Genomic DNA, 8565 nt, shown 5'->3' with positions numbered 1-8565 from the left:
CCGCCCTTTTAAAACACACTTTAACATAAAGAAATACCCGTTCTCATTCTATCTCTCTTGAATTAAGAAATTTCATGTTACATGATTCTGACTTAATCTTTCAAACTCTGGTTCTAAACTTTTATTTGATCAATTTAGTAGACTTTGAATAAATACGATACATTAATTTCAATCGTAAAACTTAAAAGTTTGAAATCAACAAGTTTAAATATTAAATTTGGTATAAATTACAACTGTGATAATAACATGCTAGTGCAAAAAAAGAAAAAAAATATATAAAATTGCTATAACCACACTTGATGGTGAAAAGTGAACTTGTTCAATGCATCTAAATCTGATCATTTGAATTTGACTTTGACTTTCGTTTTGACTTAACTCATTATATGTTTCATACACTGCATAGAAAGATATTAACTTTACCTTCTAAAATTTATGCACTAAACTCCCTATAAATTCCTTACAACTACATCAATGAAACACATCTTTTCATAGACATTTGACTCCAAAGACTATATTGAATAGCATTAAACAAAAAGAGAGGATGACTTCATACAAAATTGCTCTTTTTGTTCTATTTTCCCTTCTTCTTTCTCAATTCGAAGGTTAGGATATATCATTTTTAGAATATTATATTGTTTCTTTTGCACTTAACATGATATTAACAACATGTTTTTAATACACCGCAACTTTTTCTGTTTTCTTATATATGTCTTAATTATAAGATTTTTTCTGTTTTCTTATTTACTCTTAATTATAAGAAGTTCCTAATCTATAGTAATAGTATTATATAGTAGTTTTTAAATTGTGTAAAAAAACAATAAGAATTGATTTCTAAATTTAAAGAAAAAATTAGAAGTTATCGTTTAAGCAGGGTGGTCGGGGGAATATTTTCATCTTCATTTTGTGGTTTTCATTAGGCTTTTCCAAACGGGGAAATTGTTCTTTTTAATCTTATTTACTTGTTGGTTCTGTATCTATTTTTTCTTCTAACTCTTTTTACTTTTGAATGTAGAAAATCATGTAAAGGGTTCACCAGAGGTATGTGGCAAAATCTTGGACATTCCATGTATAATTAATCGAGATTGTAGCAAACCATGCAAGCGTTTGGACTTTTTTGTGGCATTGTGTGTACCTAAACCTGGTTTCCAAAATAAACGTAATGTTTGTTGTTGTGTTGCTGGGTGAAAATATTCTCTTGGAGAATATTTATTTATATATATAATTTTCATTCATCTTTAAGAAATTATAGTAAAGTAGAGCAAAGTTCGAAGGAGCATTGATTGAAGTAATTTCAGTACTACATCGATTTTAGTTTTTTCTTCAGCAGAGAAACTAAATTCTTAGGAAATGATCTTTTTTAATTTTAAGTATAGCTTTCTTTGGAATTAAAGTCTCTAGTTTAGAGATGCTTTGTTGGTACTTGTGGTATTAATGAAAAAGCCCTTAGAGAGTATTTTATTTCATATTTATCTCCTTGTGAGTTGCGTGGAATATTGGTGACACAATCTATATATATTGATATAAAGGAATGACGTACGCCTGATGATGTGGTGTGCCTTTATGGCCTAAAATTATATTTATTTTTGTGTCAATATTTTTATCATATTCTCCCCTATTTCATTCGTTCAGCTTGATTGAAAATAGAGTCTTTAATTACGTAATTATTTGCATTTACAAAAAAACATAGGCCGGTGCCGTAATATGCCTCTGTAGCCTAGAATTCTATTTATCTTTTCTATAAAAAAAATTTTGCCACTATATCTCCTATTCTGTTCATGCAACTTGATCGATTAAAAAAAGTGTCTTTAATTACATATTAAATTGCCATTACAAAAACAAATAATTACAACAGTCGTGGAAAAGAATACTAATTCTCGGTTGTTGTTCTATTTACTGTCTAAAAATTAGCACTTGAGTTGAATTGCAAGTTCTTTATGTGTTGTGTTGGTAGGTACGATCAACACTGAATAATCATTAAAATTTAATCTCTGAGTAAATCATGTTTTAAAAATGAGATAATGGTAAAATAAAGCATATGGTATATCGCTTTTTTTCGAGTTTAACTCGCCAACTATCAATTGTTCCTTTATTTATTTGAAATGCTCATCATCTATATATTAAAACATCTCAACGATCAATTATTTTCTTTTCCTATCTGAAATATTATATATATATATATATATAAAAGAAAAAAAATTACGGTTTAGGATAACAACGGCATAAAAAATCAAGTTAATTGTTATCCTAAGCCACTTAAGTTGTCTACGTTACATAAGAAATCAATTTATTTTGTCATGTCAAGTTTTTACTTATGACAAATGTGATTTTGTTAGTGGAAAATCACAATTTTAGTAATTTTATTGCTACAAAACTAAGTTAAGTGGCTTTACTACATAATTCGTGACCTTTTGAAATATTTTCTCTTTTTTTTTAGTTAATTACTAGTATACGTACCCACGCGATATGCGAAACGTTTCAAAGAAAAAAAAAGGTGGAGAGAAATAATGAAAACAAATGTATATGAACCATCTAAATTTTTTGGATCAGTCTTATAATAAACTAACATTTTCCATGATATATGTAGCTGCTACTGCTTTATTACTGACTACTTTTTTGTTACGCTATTAAGAGGATTCAATTCAAGTTTAAATAAACGGTTAAAGTCCAAATATGCCCCTAACCTTTGCGAAATTGTACACATTTGCCCGTCGTTAAAAGGTTGGTGCAAAGATGCCCCTATTTTTTTTTTTATGCCATACATGCCCTTGAGTTAATGGAAAATATTGAAGGGCATATTTGTTCAGTTTCGCAAACATCAGAGGCATATTTGAGCCTTTGAAATTCTTGAATATTATGGAACAAATAGTTCATAGATTTTTTTTGTAGTGCACTTTATGCTAGCCAATGATTTATCGCAACTGCATTTTGAAACTCCACGCTTATCGTACAACCCCTCACTTTTCTCTCTTATTCTTTCACTTGTTTATGAAATGTCGGAAGTTTCGAGTTCTTCAAATAACTATGGAAGGGTTTGTGGATGTGGAGTTGCGGAAGGGTTTGTGGACGTGGAGTTACTGCACTCCATCTCATTTATAGACTTCAAATTATTCTACTAAATTTCGATTATGCGTAAAATTCATGAAAGGGCCAAACCACATTAAATGTTATGTAAGAAACCGTATAAATGCTTAAAATGTGACACTTTTTCTATTGTTATTATCAAAATTTTGAGCACCGCGGGAGACATTTTTTCACGTGTCATAAGTCTAATGTAAGTTATCTCCTTTTGTATGTTTATGTTTTATTGCGGTAATTGTTGCAACCATTATTGTGTAGATATTGGGACTCAGAAGACAAAAAATATTCATAAAGAACTATCCAGATATCAACAAATTGAAAAATAAAAATGGTATTGTCATTAGTAAAAAAATCTTTTGAAATGGGAAAATGGTGCTCTTGTTTGTGAAAACAGTCTTCAAAAGTTGATTGTAATTGCATATGCTCTTTCAGTTGTATAATTTCGATGTAATGCAATGGTGGATTGATTATAATTACAAATGTTTTTTATGTTTTGAAATGCAATGATATTTTATGCCATAATATTCAGGAATTTCAAAGGCTCAAATATGCCCCTAACGTTTGTGAAACTGAACAAATATGTCCTCCAATATTTTCTGTTAACCCAAGGGCATGCATGACAAAAAAAAAACGTTAGGGGCATCTTTGCACCAACCTTTTAACAACAGGGCAAATGTGTACAATTTTGCAAAGGTTAGAGACATATTTGAGCCATTGCCGTTAAATAAATGTGCATGTTACTGCTGCTTGCCATCTTCTCATCACCTTCGAGGATAAATGCCAATATGTTAAAGCCGTAACGTTTATCTAATTATTAGTATTAGAGTTTTAAAATATGAGTTCACGCGGATGTTCAATTTGATGCAAAATCTTGTGCATTTATGGAGAGGACCATTAATGTTCAGACTTTTTAGACAATTAACATTTACCGTATGTATTGATCCCCACAATAAAGGCATTACCAGATGTAGACTCAATTTGGTATTTCAGTTTTATCGAAGAGTCGAAATACCAAGACTCTAAACCCGAATACTAAATAGAAGATCAAACTTTCAAAAAGTTAAAATTTAAAACCGGACCGATTGTTCAGTTTTTATAGCCACCCCTAATGTAGAATCTATTTACAAAGATTTAAATTGTTTTTGTTTTAGGGAAGTGGCTTAATGAAAGTTATTGGTATTTGATTTTGCTTCATGAACTCATAATTTGAAGAAAGCTGCGTGAGTGGAGTAAGTCTAAGATAGCTACAACTATATTTCGATGCAAGCAGAACTTTATTAATTGACTGAAAATTTCTGTAACAATATAAACCTTTAAGCACACCGGTTAGTCCAAGTTGAATCAAGAAACACCTTCAGGTGTTAATGACTATCCTATTCTTTACAAAATTTTGTTTACTCTTTGGAACCCATGAAAGATTCTAATTTTGATGGTGCTTGAATTCAATCATCCTGATGCTCTTCAAAGGGGCTTGAATTTACCTTGATTGCATAAAGTAATAAAGGACATAATGAATAAGATAATACAACATCAAACACTCAGGTTTCAGCAGTGGAAACAGGAGCAAAGAGAAGACATTAGAAGAATATAACATTCTAGATATAAACAAAAAGTTTGGACAACTGCAACCTCCTGTCTTTGGACAGCACTCTCCTGAATGTGGTGCATCATTTCCGAATCCGAAGCCTAAAGGGTATAAAAATACACGATTTTTATCAAAACGGAATGTCCAAAAATTATTATACCAAAAGGGGTATATCGTGGATCAGCCCACGATATACCCCAAAATATTTTTTGTGTCAAACCACCAATTCAACGAAAAACAAAAAAAAATTACTTGTATAAAGTGGAGGGATCCACGTTATACAAGTTATATTTTTGCACATACTCGGTAACAAATTCATTATTGTTTGAAGCAAAAGTTTCAAATAATTTATTTCAGGCTCCATTCTCTCTTCTATCTTTACCATTAGGGCAACCTGTTATAGCTTCTTCTGGTACCAAAAATCCTTTATAGCCGGTACTCCCAACTTTACATATGTAATATTCATTTTATCCTTGAAAGTTTTGCCATACATGAAGACTCCAATTCTATAGTCTATTATAGACTGTCTATCCTGTTTGGATCAGAAAACTTTGTCCTTGCAATTAATGAAACAGCTGGTACGCGTCCCAGAATTGCCTCATTAGATCAGGTAATGCCATTTTGAGTATCAGATCATCTTGAAATGGTTAAACAATTCGTCTCTTTCCTATAAACATACCCAGTAAAATGAAATTAAACAAAGGTTCTGTATCACCTTCTTCATTTCAAAGGAAAAAAATATAACTTGTATAACGTGGAGGGATCCACGTTATACAATTATAACTTGTATAACGTGGACTGATCCACGTTATACAATTTATATTGTATAACGTGGATCCCTCCACGTTATACAAGTAATTTTTTTTTCCGTTGAATTGGTGGTCTGACACAGAAAAAATATTTTGGGGTATATCGTGGGCTGATCCACGATATACCCCTTTTGGTATAATAATTTTTGGACATTCCGTTTTGGTAAAAACCGTATATTTTTATACCCTTTAGGCTCCGGACTCCATCATTTCCACTGAGGACAGGATTTAGGTACATAATCATTTGGGAAAAGCACTCCGACATGCATTCTGAAGAAAATGAAAATCATGAACTGAAATTTATTTAAACAAATCTGAAAAAGAAGTCAGCCATCAAAGTAACTTTTGACAATTATTTCCTTATAATAAACTATAAAACATCAAAATATTTACCATTTTAAATGATTTTTCAATAAAACATTGATTCATGTAAAATGTTGAAGTAGAGAAGTAATAACGGGAACGAACCTTCAAATTCTTTTCGATTGACAACGAAAAAATCAACTCAATTTTGCACCTCACTTCAACTGCTCACAAGTTCCAAGAGGTTTAACCATAAAGGCAGTTCAATATGAAATTGTTAAAACAATCATAGTACAGAGTCATTTTGAGAGAATATAAAAGCACCTTTTCCAAAAGATTCGTTTGAAATTTTAAAAGTTATACCTCTGGAGCTCTCAGGCCTGAGCAGCCAGCTATATTCATCTTAGGTTAAGCAAATTGAAAATTTGGCTTAGAGAGCACGGTCGAAGTAGATCCAAAAATCATGTCAATATTGATTAAATACTTGCATACTAAATACCAGCAGCTAGGAAAAATGCACTATAGATTATGCAAAGAAACCAAATCTTTCAAGCTGAAATCGTAAGATGGTGGGCACAGAAAGACAAAAAAAAAAAAAAAAGTATTTTTTTAGATTTATGAACAATCCAGAGAGAATGCATCAGTACAAATTCAAGGTGCAATGTGAGAGAGATAATGAACACCTACGCTGGAATATCGGTTCAATATCATGCAGCAGTATGAATATTTTATTAGAAAACCATAAAAAAAAATTCTATTAGCAAATCATAAAAATCCTCGGGAGGAATAAGATACCCGAAATAGAAAACTACCTGAAAATGTAAACATAAACACCGAAGCAATAGCTGATGAAAAAAGCGAATGAACTTAATGTCTTTTTCCATACTTGGAGTAGAGAAGAACTGGACAATTTTTCATTATAAAAATACAAATAGATAATTTCTGACATTTACAGAAAATAAGAAAAGAAAGCATTCACTCACTGAAATTATTGGCCTAGAAGCACGACAGAGAATGCTAGAGACTCTTCATCCGTTAGCACTTTCAAAAGGCCTCGTTATAGAACACATGAATAGTTGATGTCCCCAATAGAAAAAAGATTTTTCAATCAATAATATTAAATTCAGAGAAGAGAAAACAAAAGTATAGTGCATACAGGTAGGTCTTCAAACTTTTCCACTTGCCTTGTTTTCAATTAAAGCTGCCGTGATCGCCTTATCTTCTTTATTCTACACCTAGTCATATTTGACTTTCTTCTGCTCAGTTTCCTTGGCTACTTATTTATCCGGGCTACTTCACCATTATCCAATTCAACAGATGCATCAAATTCAGCCATTTGCTTGGGCTAAAATGTCATTAGAAAAGAGTTAATTATAATACTATTTTAAAAGGACAGTCGTGCTAAAATTTTCAAAAGGAAATGAGCATAACTTTCTTGTCAATTTTAGGATTTACTTTCAAAAAGGCAAAATTTTTGCGAAGACAGAAACCACAATCCCAGTTATGAAAATAGAAAGAATATGTCCAGCAGATTACGATTTCATGTACAGTAAAAGACCAGAAGAGAACGCTAACCATCACTGTCCATATTTGTTGTTATAACTCCATATGTATCTGCCCTGCAATCTGTTGCCATCAAGTTATAGCCTTTGGAGATCATCACCCATTGCTTCCGCATATTAGTACTACTTCACCAAATATATGTTTTGTCGTGTTATCTCCACTATCTGGGCAATCTAATCCTGGACAACCTGCTAGAATGCTTTTTAATGTAGATTCTATTCTGCCTCAAATAAGTAAAGAATCAAATGATTCCCGACAACCGTGTACTATACTGTATATGCAAAGATGCGTCTCTCAGCAATCTATCAAGACCATCACTGAGGAGGTGTCTTATTCAAAAATATTTCCTAGAAAATACTAAGATAAAAAGCCAAAGAATCTAATACCTCAAGCGTAGATGAACCAACCATAGTGTCTACAACACACATCTTAATTAATCTCATTGTTAGATGAAAAACTCAACAAGAAAAGAATTCCTCTAAAGGAGAGTGTCTGGGATTTCTTCCTTTGTACAGAAACAAGACGGGTTTTAATCAATGTATTCAATTCGGATATGTATAAACTGCCCAAAGAAACAGAGGTATTAAAAGTTCCTTACCAAAATTCTTGGGCCAAACTTTGAGCCTAAAAAAAATATTAAGTTTTGTCACATGCGCTTAAGCAGAAGCTTCAAGGATTTGAGAGTATTTCGAGAAACAATGGTAACTCCTCCATTTGCGTCATTATGCAATTGCGATAACTCACTATTTGTTGTTGTATCCGCCTCAAATTTGTCTGCCCTAAAACTACCATTATCGCAAATAGGGAAGAAACTGTTAATCTACAACAGTTACATTCTTGGAACTTCTCACCCTTTCTGAAGAAATATATAAAAATGAAATAGTAACTTTAGATAGAATGTTGTATCAAGATACGGTTATGACAAATCCGGTTAGCATATTAATTTGGTTAGATACAGAATGTGATTTCAAAGTTTGGAAAAAACATATGAAAAAACTTGATTGATAGTCCTTAATTTACATAAATAATCCGTGGTTGAAGCAAGAAATTAGAATTAATATGAATGTCCTAATTGTGATAAAAGCTAAAATGTCACAATGCATCCCAAATCTGTTAATCAAATCTCCTACATTTCAATAATAATGCTTGAGATTGCTTAATTGATCTCAAATCCAGCTTTGGATTAACTCACGAATAAATATATTACGCAAAAACTAAATTGAAATC

General features: G+C 31.6%; 1 long non-coding RNA gene across 1 annotated transcript; it reads right to left on the bottom strand.

Annotated features, from left to right (window-relative positions):
• Nucleotides 1-4350: 4350 nt before the first annotated feature.
• LOC132613915 (uncharacterized) lies at nt 4351-8293 on the bottom strand. The gene is made up of 3 exons (XR_009572130.1): nt 7351-8293; nt 4708-7120; nt 4351-4559 (listed from the first exon to the last, which is right to left on the bottom strand). It is a non-coding gene; the product is annotated as an uncharacterized LOC132613915 (long non-coding RNA).
• Between the last annotated feature and the right edge of the window lie 272 nt (nt 8294-8565).

The sequence above is a fragment of the Lycium barbarum genome, chromosome 10 (genome assembly GCF_019175385.1).
Source record: "Lycium barbarum isolate Lr01 chromosome 10, ASM1917538v2, whole genome shotgun sequence".
Taxonomy (NCBI): Eukaryota; Viridiplantae; Streptophyta; class Magnoliopsida; order Solanales; family Solanaceae; genus Lycium; species Lycium barbarum.
The sequence above is the reverse complement of the archived record's forward strand: the minus strand, read 5'-3'. Positions and strand labels throughout refer to the sequence as shown.